Genomic DNA, 16,506 nt, shown 5'->3' on the forward strand with positions numbered 1-16,506 from the left:
GTAAGGTGAGATCTGCCAGAGGGTGAATTAATCTTGAGTCACAGAGATACTGTGTGGGGCCGGGAAGTTGGCTCAGTGGTAGAGCGCTTGCCTTGCATACCTGAGGCCCTGGGTTCGATTCTTCAGCACCACATAAGCAAAAAGAAAAAAGCTGGAAGTGGTGCTGTGGCTCAAGTGGTAGGGCACTAGCCTTGAGCTGAAGAGCTGAGGGATAACACTCAGGCCCAGAGTTCAGGCCCCATGACCGGACCAAAAACAAAAAAAACTGCAGAGATACTGTGTGACTCAGCCTATCAGGAGCAAACATGTCTGTCTTTTCCAGAAGAGCCACTGGGAAAACCACAGAGATGAGCTACTGCATTGTCTGCCACAAAGGAGCTTAAGCCTCAAAGAGGAACCAAGCCTCTCCTCACAGTTAGGGTGACCAGCATAGTGGCAGAAAGGTGCCTGCATCTTTTTCCACAGAGCTTGTTTATTTAAGTAAAAAGAGAGGGGCACTTGCTCTTCAAGTGTGTCCCACGGAAACACAGAACGTCATCTCCAATCACATCCATATTTCATTCCCTAGGTACCTATCATTTTTTGTCTTTACCACAGACATCTTGGATTTCTTCTTCCAGATAAACAATAGGGAAAAGGAGGCTGGGCCATTTGCAAAATAGAGAATACAACAGCTAGAAGAGAAGGCATGAGAACGGTTTAGATAGAGGCAAAGGATCAGGGTGTATCTGTGTCTGTGTGCAAGTAGGATTCTCCATCGGATTATCAAACTGTGGTCATCTGTGCCTTACAATGCTGGAGAAAATGAGCTCAGAATTAGTAAGTACTTTGCCCAGATTAGAGGCAGAGTTGAAAAATGAACTTCCTCTTTCACTGGGCCCAGTGTATTCTACCTGATCTTTACCACACAGCCCTTTATCCAGTTGGTTTTGGAAGACGGGAGAAATGGAAAGGAATGATTTGGAAAGATAGATGGGAATGCTAGTTCAATAATAGGAAACCATAACACTGAGAGGTACAATAAGAGTCATTTCTACATCTGCTGCTTTGGGGAATTTTTCAGTTTGATAATACCACTAAACTGTATTAAATCCCAAAAGATACTGGGGAAAGTGATTTCATACACTTCAAAGGCAATACTTTATTATTATTTTTTTTGTTCTTGTTAGATTTGTGTGTTCATTAGTCTTTTCTAAGCCCCCAAGGTGTGAAAGAATTTCTCCTGCTTAATTCAATGATAAAACAAATGCCTTCACCATTTTTATTTATGGCATAATTTGCTCCATTCCCAAGAAAGTTCTATAGATTCACTGCCTTTTGAAAATATGGACCATCTAAACTTGTATATGCTCGATAGCACTTTAAATGTGTTTATTCAAGCACTCTTCTAATTATTAAGCTTGGGTGTATTTCAAGGAACATTTAATCTATCTGGAGTCATTTACCTGAGCTCATTCAAATCCAGGAGTAGACTGCAAGAAACATTTTCTTTTGAAATGGTATCAGAGCTGTAGTATACATTAAATCTTACTCTATTGGGCCAAGGAAAAGGAAAGACATTAGTTTTTGAGCAAAATTTGAACTTTGAGAATAAAAGAGCAGGTTGCTAACGAACATCAATTACTCCTTTAACTTCACTTTGTGTGGCAACATTTGAGACACTCCCTAATTATTCACCTAAAAGTGGTATTTAAAAAAAAAAAAGAGTCTATTTTATCTGATATTAGGATTGCAACTCCTGCCTGTTTATGGGGGCCATTTGCTTGGTAGATTTTGCTCTAGCCTTTAACATTGAAAATGTGCTTGTTTTTATGGGCAAGATGTGACTCCTGAAGGCAGCAGATAGAAGGATCTTGTTTTTTAATCCAACTAGACAGTCTATGTCGCTTAATTGGAGAGTTAAGTCCGTTAATGTTGATAGAAAGGACTGAGAGGTATTCGGGAGTTCCTGCCATGTTATCCAACTTCTTGGGGGCTGCGAAAACTGGGTTCTTCCTATGGTTCTTGGATTCTCAGTTTGGGTGCAGTTTCTTGGCCTTTATTGTGGTTTTGTTGGTTTTCTATGTGTAGGACATCTTTAAGAATCTTTTGTAGGGCTGGTTTGGTGGAGATGTATTGTTTCAATTTTTCTTTGCTATGGAAGGTTTTTATTTGGCCTTCAGTTATGAAGGAGAGTTTAGCTGGGTACAGTATTCTTGGTTGATAGTTGTTTGTTTTTAGGGCATGACATACTTCATTCCAGGCTCTTCTTGCTTTGATTGTCTCTGCTGAGAAATCTGAGGTGATTCTAATTGGTTTCCCTTTATAGGCGATTAATCTTTTCTCCTTCATAGCTATGCATTTGTTTCTAAAGCATTTATAAGATTACTTCTTTGTGGCTTTGTATGTCCCTCCCCCACAGTATAACCCCTGCTTTCACTATATTTGATGTCGGTATAATTTGTGGAGGAGATGGGGAAAAACAAGTCGTTTAAGGATACAGGTGGACCTGTTGCAACAATGAGAAGTACAAGTTGAAAACGAACTTTACAACTTTGGTGTGTGTGGGGGGGGGGGGGATTGGGGGGGGGCGGGGAGAGGCTGGGAAGGGATGTGAAGGGTAAACAAAGGAGGAGGCTGCAATGCTTGATAAGAAATGTACTCATTATCTTGCCCATGTAATTGTAACCCCTCTGTACAGTATATTCACAAAAAATAAAAAAAGAGGTGTGACCTACAGGAGTAGTAGTTCATACCTGTAATCACATCTAAAGAGAAAAGCATACATAGAAGGATTGCTGGCCAGAACACAAGACCCTATCTGAAAAATAAATACTGGCCTCATGGGCAGAGGGTCTTTATTAAAACCCCAGTACTGCCAAAATTTGGAGATAGATGGAGAGACAGAAAGAGAAACAGAGACACAGAGAGAGAAAAAAAAAACCAATGAGTTACTTTTGCCAGGTACTAAGTTCTCATGGTGCCTTTTCCCAGTAGTCATGTCTTCTGGTCAATATTCATGCTTTGGCCTGAAATCCAGACTGTAAATGCCCCCAAACCAACCCACCTGCCTTCACAGTCCCATTCAGTACATTTCCACATGAATTCTTTAGAAGGAAAAATAAAGCATTCAGTAAAGAAAAGGCAAGCCAAAAATAAATGATCATACTAAGTTACAGAGAAACCAGGCTGAATACTGAATGCTGGTACCCCATGATAACACAATTTAGGGCAGTTGAGAGGAAAATCCAGGTCAGCCTCAGGAAGTCATACAGGGTTTTCTATGTGTAACAGAGCTTCTGCATTAGTCAGAATCAAATGAAGAATAGTTGCAGGGTATTTTATCCTATCTGACATTGAGAAACACTAATGAGTGAGCTTCCGGCAGAGATAACATCCTCTAAGTTTTTATTGAAAAAACTCAGAAGAATATAAAAAGGTAAACTTCCCTGGCACAATGCAATGGTCCAGGGTATTTCAGATACAGTGCATACTGTGACCTAAATCTCTGCGTTTTCCTTTTGGTTCATGGATGGCCAAGCACTTCCCAGAGGCGAAGGTAATCTCATCACTTTAGTTGTCATCCAGTCTTCCAGGCTGGCTAGTAAATCATGGAAGATCTGAGCCCTGCCTTTATTTTGTATTGTAAAGGGGTTACAAAGGGGTTACAGTTACGTGTCAGGTATTAAGTACGTTTCCTCTATACACTTACTTGTGTTGGTCCAGATTTTCCAGAACGATTATCCTTTCTTAGGATTTTATTTCCTGACAAATCCAAATGGTTATAAAACATCTGCCCCATGACTACCCATGTAGTTAGCAAAGCACTCTCTCCTCTGAGAAACCTCTCTGCATCCACAGCTCTCTACCTCTTACTAATCCAGCCACTTACCTTGGCCAGACAGAGATGATTATTTCCTTATCTTTGTACCTCTAATTCAAAGAAAAGTGCTTAGGACCCTGTAGAAATTACCTCCTCCCTGCAACCTAGTAATCAAGACTTTCCATGCCATGCTAAGCCCAAGAGGGTTCTTACAGTTCCAAGATTTTGAAGAAGAAACTGTTTTGACATTCATTTCATTTCCACACCTGGTTTTACTTGGCTAGAGTAAAAATATCTTCTAAGAAATGTCATTACAAATCTGTAAAAGGAAAAAAAAAACAACATTGACATGGCCTCAGAGATAGCAGCTGGATGATGGCTTCCGAGGTGATGCCTTCATTTTATGCGAAGCGTAGCTTGGAGAGCCTCCAGTCCTTAGATTCTGCAATTATAGAGCTGTACTTATTTAATAAATGCATTATGCTAAAGATCAAGCTTTAATTACTTGCTGTAAATAGGAACTATATTGAAATGAACTCTTGGGAAATTTTAACTTTATATCTTGGCAATGTGTCCACAAGTCAGCAAATATCTGCTAGATATTTACTGAATATTGGGCGTAGTATAAGCCAAAACAGTGATTGTTTTCTTAGGCTAGTTTCTCCCCAAATTCCACAACCAAAATTTTGTTTAGTACACCAAACTCTTTTTCTTGTCAGACTGCACAAATTAAGGTAAATAGGTCACGTTGGGAGGTGATAGATTTTGGCAATATTATGAATCACATTCTGTGCAAATTTGAAGTTAATTTACAGATTCTATGATAGGAGATGCTCCAATGTCCCCATCATTGTCCTGTAGCAAAATCAATTCTCTTTGCCTACATCTTGTCTTCCTAAATCCTGCTGAATGCACACGATAGCAGTGCTCTTTGGGGAGATTTTATCATGGCAAGAGGAGAGCATTGCTGACACAGTGACATTAATAACTATTAAAGAAATGTAGGCTGAGATCTGGGAGGGAAATCTATTCCGACAAGCATCTCCCATGAGGAATTACCATTCACTTAGAGAGTTAAACCCCTCCCTCACCGCTCCATCCCCCATATACAACCTGGCCATGAGGAACATTCCACAAAGAAACTGACTAGACCTTTCTCCAAATTAATGGTGGATTCTCTGGGTTTTGCTTTTCTGATAAGCAAAGGAGGTTGTAACCCAGTTCTGTCTTGCAATTGGAAAATAAAATTGGCTTTCTCAATGATGTGTATCCCCTGGGCCTTTGTGATGAATCAGCTTTCATAGATTCCTTCTTTGACCTTATTAAGGACAAACACAGCAGATAATTTTAATAATGCAGGCTTCAATAGATCAAGAGTATTGCTTCCAAAGACTGCAGAGCTGAAAAGACTAATTAATGTTGTTTCTGTAAGGAAGGAGCTGGGAAAGCAGTAAGAAGGTGGGGCAATTTAGCTAGATCTTGGACAATAAAATGTTGCCCTTCATTTTTCTTTTCCTCTCACTATGAATTGAATGCAGCATGTTTAGTCTGGCATTTGGAACCTTAACCAGCTCTGGATCAATGAAGCCTAATGAGAACAGCTGGCTGAAGAGCCACATAATCACCTTTTGGACAATCAATACAGAAGGAAATGTGAAACAGTTTGATATCAGGTATTTCTCTAATCACCCCTAATCAGAGGGGTGTGGTAGGTATTCCAGAGACCTTGGATGAAGTAGATAATATCGGAATCTTTTCAAATAGTTGCATAATTAAGATGGATGAACTACAAGGCTTGGGGTATGTTAACCAGCAGGGACAAGGAACCACATCTTAAGTGGAAGGAAAGGACCTCTGTCATTCCTCACTAATAAAGTGTCCAACTTAACTTTGCCAGAAACAAAGCTTTGAGAAGAAGAAAATATTGCCACAGCAGCAATCATGATAAAAATTCACTAGCCAAAACCCATACGACGAAATAGTGACTAGACAAAGTCACATTCAACCAGAAACCACAATGTCATATGATAGCTGCAAATTCTTCCCAGCACCCTCGGTGAGTGACATTTTGCAATCATGCTGAGCACACGCATGGTGAGGTACTATTTCAGGCTTCCCCTCAGCCTTGGGAGCAACAAGGTTCAAAGTTTCATATGTTTGGTCTTCATTCTAGCCACACTGCAGAATTTCATACAGGTGACTCTGGCTATCACTAACCAGATGGTCTTCAGTCAGTCATCTGATCTCTCTGAGCCTCAATCAATTTCCTTCTGGTCAAAACAAGAATTTGCTAAGCACCCACGTTCCTCACAGATCAGAAATGGAGGACTCATGGTGCTCTGAGAAACGGGCTGTATTTCCATTTTCCACACAAGTGCTAATTCTCTTCACAATGATATGCAATGAGATATTTGGCAGGTCTGTTCCTGCTATCTTTCCCAAACAAGCATGCAGCCAGTGAAGCACTAGTTATAAATGGTAAGAAATCAATCACGTAAACAGTGAAAAATCAGAACATCTTGACTGTTTCCAAATCCTGTATCTATGTGATGGATGCTCCAGAAAGAAAAGTCAGATCATTCAATAGGTGATCTGTTTTTGTCCTCATGCTTCAACATTACGCAAATCACATCCACCCAGACTGTGCTGCCAGCTTACAGCTTCTTGTTGCTCTTATCCAGTCATGAAAATAAACACTCTCGAAGAAACACCGCAGAAACTCACAACCAAAGAAGAGCCAAGTGTAACTCCGAGAGTTGGAATGCACCCTTCTACCTGTTCCATTTCTGCTCAGATTCTAAGAAGATGGAGCCAGTCCTTTTATACCGTGGTCCAAATCTAAATATACTCATTCAGAAATTTTTTCTAGGCTGTGTATGTGTGGGAAGTAGCCTGAGTTCATATCACCAAAACAGAAAATTCCTGATTCAACTAAGCATGTTCCGTGGCTAGCTACAGACTAACAGACACATTTCCATCTCCCAAGGTCAAGGATGCCCACAAAACTTATCTACCAACTAGTACAACCACACTGGATAGTACTTTAAAGATTCCTCAATAATCTAAACATAGAACTTCCCCATGACCCAGCCATACCACCCTTAGGCATCTATGCAGAACATTAAAAGTTAGGATATGATAAAGACACTTATACATCCATGTTCTTTGCTGCACTATTCCCAATAGTTAAGTTATGAAAACAACCCATGTGCCCTACAACAGGTGAGTGGATCAATAAAATGCAATACACAATGAAATTTTACTCATTCATTGCAAAGAAATGGATGGACCTAGAATAAATCATGTTAAGTAAGGCAAGCAAAGCTCAGAGAGACAAAGGGCACTTGTTTTCTGTCATATGCAGAAACTAGAACTAAAATACACTGGGACATGGTAACTTATACAAGACTCTAGGCATTCACACACAGTCAGAGGATTTCCTTAGAGGAGTAACCTAAAGGGTAAGTCCTCTGAATATTTAAAATACTATATATTGAAATAAATACCATGAAATGGGAATATGGGGTTGTTTCCTTACTGTTGTTTTTAGTGGTGGTGTTTGTTTCATACTTTGTTTTTGTTTATTTTTTTAGGGAGGTACAGAAAAAGAAGGAGGAGGTGAACAAATGAAATCATACTATTCAGTATATACTATGTAGAAAATGAAGGATGTAACCTGAAAGCAGGGACAGGAAGGGGAAAGCTAATGAGGGGGACCCTGGTCCAAAACAGTAATGCACTCATTATCTGACTTGCAAAATGATAGCACCTCTGTGCAGCATCTTAATAGTAACAACAAAATTATATTTTAGAAAAGTTATCTACCAAGTAATGTCAATGTTAAGACTAAAATAGGATCCTATAAATAATTATTCCAGGTTGAGAAAGTCAATGTGAGTAAGCCAGGACAATGGAAATATGACTTTCACATTCATATTCCAAGTGCTCAAAGTTTCATTAGAAATATACCCATCTCTAAAATAATTCAAACTTCCCAGTAAACATTCAAGAAGTATGACTAGCCCTTCCCTGTTTCTCTGCTTCCCTCCACCTCTCTTCCTCTGCCTCTTCCTTCCATTTCTCTTTCTTCCTTCCTCTTTTTCTTCTTTCTTTCCTTCTTTCCATCAGTATATATTTCACAGTAGTACTCAGACCTTGTGCAGAAACTGGATATAAATCATGGAGCAGGTGGCCTGATGAAAGAGACATTAATATAATAATCACAGACACATAAGCAGCAGATACCACAGGGCTATAAAGGGAAATGCAGGTGCTGAGAGTGCAGGTTATTATATGCATTACATAGAACCCAATTAAGAACTAATAAGTATTCTTGGATGCTGCTGCAAAGAACAAGAAAAGATCTGCTCTGCTGTTGAAGACCATATGGGCACTGAATGTTTCCTAATAAGACTTCAGCCATCCAAACTCACTTTCATTCATCCCAATGGTTGTACTATGTATGTAACTTCCTCTACACCATTTATGAGGACACCACTATTTTCTTACTTTTATCCTCAACAAAATTAGGAGGCTTAGAGACAGCAGGATCTTCCTACTCTCAAAGAAAGAAAAGCAAGTTATGTGTTTATAATGTGGATGGGGACATGAAACCATTTGGCTTCATCTTAACATCTGTGCTTCTTTTTTTTTTTTTTTGGGTCCATGCAAGGTAAGCGCTCTACCACTGAGCTACCTTCCCAGCCCCAACATCTGTGCTTCTTAAAAGGGGTCACATCATGAATGGATGCACGTGACTGTTACTATGTTAATATTGCAAATGGAGATTTAGATAGCTCAGGTTAAGAGAGGATAGAATACAATGCTTGCCAAGGCCTTCCAGTAGAGGCCTTCTCTGGCCCAAAGCTACATACATGCTCGCCCCAGGATGGGCTCTAGCTTAACTCTACACTAAGCCTCGAAGTTTACTAATGTTTCAGTAATTGGGATTGTACTTTGAAACTTGAGTTTATCTCACCTGGCCTGAAGTCTTGGAACTCAATATGAGAGGAATTTTGTAAAGTCAGTATTATAGAGTAAATATCTGGGACATAGAATGAGATATTTAAGCATTATCTGTAAATGATTTCTAAGCATTGGTAATACTTGGGTTAACAAACACCTTTGGAGCTCAGAAGCTTATTATTTTAGGCCTTCTAAAACAGAAGTCCTATGGAATACTCGCTATTTTTAAATTATTTTTTATTTAGTACTTCAGTGGTCAACCTGAAGTTTAAAAATATTTCATGTTTCACATTAACATTATCACTCTGTTTATCGTTACTCACAAAACACTGGATATGAGTGATTGTTGCAAGGCCCTCACCTGCAGTTCCCAGGAGGATATTTAAAACTGGGTCATGGTACTCATGTTTGTGCACCATGAGGGCAGTCATTTTCAGCCAGGACCTCACAACGGGCGGGGGGAGGGGGTGGAGAAGGGCAGGATATGGGGGGGCGGGATATGGGAAGGGATGGGAAGGGGAAACAAAGGAGGAGGCAACAATGCTTGATAAGAAATGTACTCATCTTGCTCATGTAATTGTAACCCCTCTGTACGGTATTTTCATAATAAAAAAATTAAAAAAAAAAGAAATGTGAACACACTTGAGCACAATTGAGTACACTGCCTTCATTCTCAAATAGTCCAATTCACAGTGAATACACTTGATCAAGTAGATCTAGGTGACCAAAAGTTAGAACAACACATAGCTGCAGGCAATAGTCCTCAGGGAGCACAGAAAAGGAACTCTGTCAGTAAGATCAATGAATAGGATTTTAGTATTTAAAGGCTTTATTGTGAGTGTGTGTATATAATACAGACTGTGCCATAGTAATAGAAATTTTAAATCCAGAATAAGATGCATTAGCCTTAATTCTCAAAGAAAAGAATCCTATAGGCATGAGAATAAATTAAAGTCCAGATCAAAACTAGCCCTGTAGGGCTGGGAAGGTGGCTCAGTGGTAGAGTGCTTGCCTTGCATGCCTGAGGCCCTGGGTTTGATTCCTCAGCACCACATAAGCAAAAAGAAAAAAGCCGGAAGTGGCGCTGTACTCAAGTGGTAGAGCGCTAGCCTTGAGCTGAAGAGCTGAGGGACAGCACCCAGGCCCAGAGTTCAGTCCCCACGACCGGACCCAAAAAAAAAAAACTAGCCCTGTATCCATACTACTTATGTCATCGTCAGCTCTTTTATTATTTTAGTTTTTATTTTATTTTTTATTAGTTGCAGGGCTTGAATTCAGGGCCTGGGTACTGTCCCTGAGCCAAGGATGTGCTCAAGGATGGCACCCTACCACTTGAGCCACAGCATCGCTTCCAGTTTTTTAAGTGGATAATTGGAGATAAGAGTCTCACAGGGACTTTTCTTCCAGAGCTGGTTTTGAACCACTATCCTCAGATCTTAGCCCTCTGAGTAGCTAGGATTACAGACATAAGCCACTGGCTCCCAGCTTCATCAACTAAAAATAGTGGACAAACTGGGAGACAAATTTCAAGATTTTTTTTTTGTTGTTTTTAGCCTCTAATGAGTTGGCATATCTACATTGCATGTAGTCAGACCCCTTATAAAACAACTTCATTGCCTTTTTGGGTCTTATTGTAAAAAAATGGAAAAAAAGCTCACTTGATTTTGGTTTAATTGAACTAGTAATGAAATAATGAAGTTTTTCCCCCTAATTGCAGGATACAAAATAATGACTAACAAGACCCTGGGCAAATTTCATCTTCACTCGACTAAGTTTTACTCAGAAGTTTAACCAAGTTTTCCATGGCTGTGTTCTATTTTGTCCAGTCTGGTTTGCTATCTTTTGGGGCCAAGATTTTTACACATGCTAAACATGTGCTCCACACAACCAGCACTGTCTATTTTAATTGCTCATATTATAGTCCTATGATATCCAACAATGCGTTACAAAAACATTCTGAGAGAATGTTAGAACTTCAACATATCTATTTTTATAAGCCTTTTAAACAGTTTACTTTTGCTTATACATTAATATGTTTATATTATGTGGATTTGAAACCCCTCTGTATCACTACTTAAAGAAAACAAAAGAAAAAGAAAAAAGGCAGTGTTTACATTAAAATAGCAAAATACATTCTGAATAACTAAGGATAATTGGAAAGTACAGTGAAAAGTGTTTAATGCTGGGCATTAAACATGGTTTAATAACAAGGATCATGGTTCAAAGCCAGCCTGGGTCAAGAAGTCCCTGTGAGAGTCTTATTCCAATTAACGACTTAAAAACTGAAAGTGACACTATGGCTCAAATGGTCCAGTGCTAGCCTTGAGCACAAAGAGGCTTAGGGACAACAACGTGGCCCTGAGTTTAAGCCCCACAATTGCCCCCCCAAAAAAATATGGTAAACTCATTGTTGCACATGGAAGACTCAAGAAAACAAGAATGTACTTTGCTTTACTTATAACATATCCTTGTTCATTAATAAGTTGCTAGAAAATGATAAAAAGTAAGTATACACTGAACAAATGACTGAGTAATGCAGAAATGAATGTGGCTAGTCGTATTCCTTCATTATGTATCAGCTAATTTTCATCAGCGAAGCACAACATTCCAGGGCTTAATCATGAGCAATAACTTCAATGAGATAAGCCTTCAGGGTACTGCCATTTTGGAGGTGAGTCTAACTGAAGAGCTACTCAAAGGGCATTTGACCTTTTGGGAGGAGGCCCCAAAATTCTCTAAAGGATGCTGCTCTTCTGATCAGTAGGTTCAACATGGCACAGAGACTCACACCTTGTCACAGCAAGAAAGGAGAACTCAAGTATTGAAGGTTATAGCACTTACGGAGGAAAAGGGTTATCTGCTCTAAGTTGAGAAAATATTATCTAGGCATCAACTTTGTACTACCTGGTATAAATGACTCTATCCTCTTCTTTAATAGGGAACAGACTAGATATTTATTGTACATATTCCTCTACAGATGAAAAACGATAAAGATAATACCCATGCATTGAAATAGTAAAATCACAATAAATGTGGAATAATATAAAGCAAGACATGGAACAGTATATGCATCATATGTGGAAAAGAAACACTGGAATGGTAAACAAAATTGATTATTAAATGATGTCATGAAAGTGACGGGGGATGAAGAAAGTAAGACTTTCATGTATGTATTTTTTGTATTGTTTTGTAATGTAAATCTATTTTGTAGTGTACATCTACCTTTCTAATGTAAATCTATTACTTTTCTGTCTTTTTTTCCCATGGGGATTAAACTCAAGTCCCTAAGCTTTTCTGCTCAAGGCTAGCTAGCACTATCAGTTTGAGCATGCTCCATTTCCAGTTTTCTGGTAGAATTGGAGGTAAGAATCTCATGGAGGAAGTGGTGCGGTGGCTCAAATGGTAGAGCGCTTGCCTTGAGCTGAAGAGCTCAGGGACAGCATCCAGGCCCAGAGTTCAAGCCCCTCAATCCATAAAAAAAAAAGGAATTTCATGTACTTTTCTGTCCATGTACTACAATCCTCAGATCTCAGCCTCTTGAGTAGCTAGGATTACAGGCATGAGTCACCAGTGTCTGGCAAAATAAATTATACGAAAACAAGCTACAAACTGGTTGAAACAAACCATTGTGTTTGCCATCCCTTGTGCCGAAGTATTGGCTTTATTACAGTTGTCCCTGGAGAGAAACTAAGGCTTCTTGAAATGGTTTATTTCAAGTCTGGGACAGAGAAGGAGCAAGTTGAGACTAAGACCTCTTGTGCCAGAAAGCAAGCAAGCCTGAAAAGACAAACTGATCCAGTAGCTAATGTGGTAGGGTTACCAATGGGCGAAGTTGTGACAACTTGAACCTGAGAAAGAATAATGAGTTTAGGGGACTGAAACAGACCGAATCAATGAAAACCAATGAGTCTATCATGAGATATTTAAAAGAAACTCATAGACATCTCATTCATCATGATCTGCAGTAGGGATTAAGACAGTTTCACTCTGAACATGGAGAAATAAAAATGCAAGAACTGATCATTTATCTTAACTTTCTGGGAGGATCTAGATTCTAGATTATCAAAATAGCCTACTCGGTGAAGAAAACATCTTCCATACGTACATATGAATTCACATAATGAATGGAGCAAGGGTGTTAGAAAATTCTTGTTAGCATTTTAGAATTTGTAATTTAATTAAATCCTTCAGACGTGGATTGTCAGTTTGTGACATAATGAGGAGATAAATAGTTTGTACAGCTATTCATTTCTGTGGTACAAAGAAACACTGCACAGATTATTTCTTATAAGAAAAACAGCACAATTCTACTACAGGGACATTGAATTGCCATTACTTTAATTCTGGGTTATCATTAGTATTACTGACAATGGAACAAGCAAATAGTATGTGTCTTCTTGTGTTATGATAGTGCAATGTATCTTTCATTGTGTGTGATGTACAGTGGGGTTATAGTTCCATAAATCAGATGATGAGAACATTTCCTTTTGAGAAGTGTCACCCCTTCCCTTGCTCTCTTCCACCCAGAAATGCTGGAACAAATAAAGTCTTTCAGCATGGTACATAAGTGAAAAAAAATGGGATAAATGACACCATAAGTCAGTACAATAAGATATACTCTCTTTAGAACAACTGATGTGTTCTTAACGAATCACTGTCATAGAAAAGAAGGGAAGGGTGCCATGTTGGAAAAATGATGGTAGTGAATGGTAGGAATATAACCCGTCTGAACTGATGGAGAGACCGTGGTTTGCAGTATTCATGATTTTTCATGTAGCAAATGTCCCACAAGGGCAATTTCAAGTTACCTGTGTGACATAAAGCAACCCATATAATTCCTAAAAACGTAGGAATTGGACCTTGTATATAGCACACACCAGCCATACCACAGCATTGCTTAGGTAACAGAAAATGTAGTTCTGTATGGTCCTAGTCATGGATATGAGAGAAATTCACTGTAAAAGCCATTTGAATGTCATTTGTGAGAATATTTGAAAAGTCTATAATTTACTAAAATGGGAACATAGGAATTGTTACAGAAGAAAGAGGCAGGCTGCACAAAGGTATAAGGAATATGGTCTTGACTTGGGGACAATACAGGTATACATACACAGCTATGCATTCAGGTGGAAGAAAGATGACTTTTAGATGATGAGAATGTAGCAGTTTGGCTTGTTGCTTTGTGTTGAGATTTCACACTGCACCTAAATTAGTACTCTAACAACAGATTGTAGCAGTACATGTTTTGTTGTTGTTTGTGTGTGTGTATGTGTGTGTGTGTGTGTGCATGTGTGTGTGTGTGAGTTGTAGGACTACCTACAACCACTCAGGGCCTGGGTGCTGTCTGAACTTTTTTGCTCAAAGCTAGTGTTAAACCACTTTGAGCCACTTCTCCACTTCTGTTTTCTGTTTGTTTGTTTATTTGTTTGTTCTGTGGTTAATTGGAGATAAGAGTCTTAAGGACTTTTTTTCTCAGGCTGGCTTTAAACCATGATCCTCCAATCTCAGCCTCCTGAGTAGCCAGGAATACAGGCCAAATCCACCAATGCTCAGCACTACATAATTTTTTAAGAAATGATCTAAAACAAATCAGACATTTTATAAGGGATGTAAAAGAATTGACAGTGTTTGAGATATCAATTTGTCTGTCTTATCCTTGGGGGATAAGAATATTTTCACTTGGGGACTTGTTTGAAGGCCTCAAATACTGAATTCACAGCCTGGCACCAGTGGCTCATGCCTGTAATCCTAGTTACTTAGGAGACAGAGATCTGAGGATCATGGTTCGAAGCTAGACCGGCAGAAAACTCTGTGAGACTCTTATCTCCAATTAATCACAGAAGAAAACTAGAAGAGGAGCCGTGGCTCAAGCGGTAGAGCAATAGTCCTGAGCCAAAGAAGCTCAAAGACAGTACTCACACCATGAGTTCAAGCCCCAGGACTAGCACTTGTGCATGTGCGCGTATGTGTGCTCGCATGTGCGCACACACACACACACACACACACACACACACACACAATTTCTATTCACTTGTAGAAGTTTTCAAATAAAATAAGTTTGCTTCTTGTAAGTATGGCTTCCTTCTTTCATTCTCTGTGACCCCCAATAGCCCAGTCCTTTGTGAAATTTCCCTTGGTTCAAATCGGACAGCACCTTTTCAGACATTTACCTACCCAGTCACTGAATCCTTCATCCAACACCTTCCCTTGACTTCATTCGACTTGGCAGAATCTGCACAGATGGAAAGCCATTCTCAGCCCTCAGCACTTTGCCTGGGATCTGACATACTCCTGTTCCTTTTCCTTTTTATGGCAGAGTGAGGGTAAAGATCATTCCTCATGTCTCATAGATTCTCTTTCCAAGTTTACCATAGAACCACATGTTGGGAATTCATAGTTATTACTTATCTATAAATCATGTTCATATTTCACCACACTCATATAATAAATTCAAAATGGTCTTGTTTTGAAAAAATAAATTACTTCATTAACACAGTATGGAAATAATAGACTAAACTGCCTTCCCTTCTTCCCGTTTATTTCCACCCTTCCTTTTATATAAAAAGAAATAGAAAATTCTCATAGAGATGGATATGGGATTCATTGCCACCCAAGTTAAGGCAGTTTTTTCCTCCTTCCCCACCCCCTACATCTGGAGGAAATGTCATTTGAGAGACACCACACTTGTACATCTCCCATTCATGTACATGCAAAGATATCCCCTATCTCTTCAATCTGGAGTGCAATCCATGTAAATAGAGCTTCCTTAAACCACTGTATTACAAGCTACCATCAATGATACAGCTTCCAAATGACTGCAGATGCACACTCTTCACATTGCCAGAGAGAAAATAACTTTGAGCCAGTGTCATTTCAGCAGAGAGCTAACTCAGTGATTTTCATCTGGATGAAATAAGGAAGAACTATCAGGACTTGTCTATTACCCATGCAGGTGAGATAGGAATAGAAACATCCGCTCTATCAAATTGTACAGCCTCATGCTTTAGCACCCTTAGACTCTGGTTCAGTATCGAGATGTCTCAGGCTTTAAATGAAATGTCAAATATAATTTGGCTCAGGATTCCCAAGATATATGATTGCCCTTGGAGAAAACTTGATAACTCAGCATTCTTATGTCAAATGTGTATCTACTTGATAGAGCACTTTATAAAGTTGGTCCTTCTCTGCTCTCCCACGGCCACATAAAAACCCTTAGCTAGTCTGATGAGCTGGACTTTGACTGTTGTTCTAAAGGGCATGTCTTTCCACAAAGAACACTTTTATACACAGGAGGCAAAGGCCACAGGTTCAGATGTCTCTTTGGGATTTAATCTACACAGCATATGACAACCCATCACCGGAAGGCAGAATCCACTTATGTCCCTGGACAAGATGACCATGTCTATGATAAGACATCACACATATTTCCTCCTGCTGAGCTCTTTTATTTTCTAAGATGGTCTTCACTATTACTCCTCTAGCTTTTAGTATTATTTTATTTCATTTGTGGGACAGTTAATTGCAGTCCCCAAATCCAACTTAAACCAAAAGTAAGGACAAATATATAGCATATAATATATAAGCATATATTATAAATTATACTTACATATTATATGATACACATATATTTAACATATATAATATATATCATCTTTTAGTTATTACTTATATATAAGTATATTTCATGTTATATACAGAATCTTTTTGTCTTTGCTAGTATATATATATATGTATATGTA

The sequence above is a fragment of the Dipodomys ordii genome, unplaced genomic scaffold, assembly GCF_000151885.1.
Source record: "Dipodomys ordii isolate 6190 unplaced genomic scaffold, Dord_2.0 Scaffold25, whole genome shotgun sequence".
In the NCBI taxonomy this organism is placed as follows: domain Eukaryota; kingdom Metazoa; phylum Chordata; class Mammalia; order Rodentia; family Heteromyidae; genus Dipodomys; species Dipodomys ordii.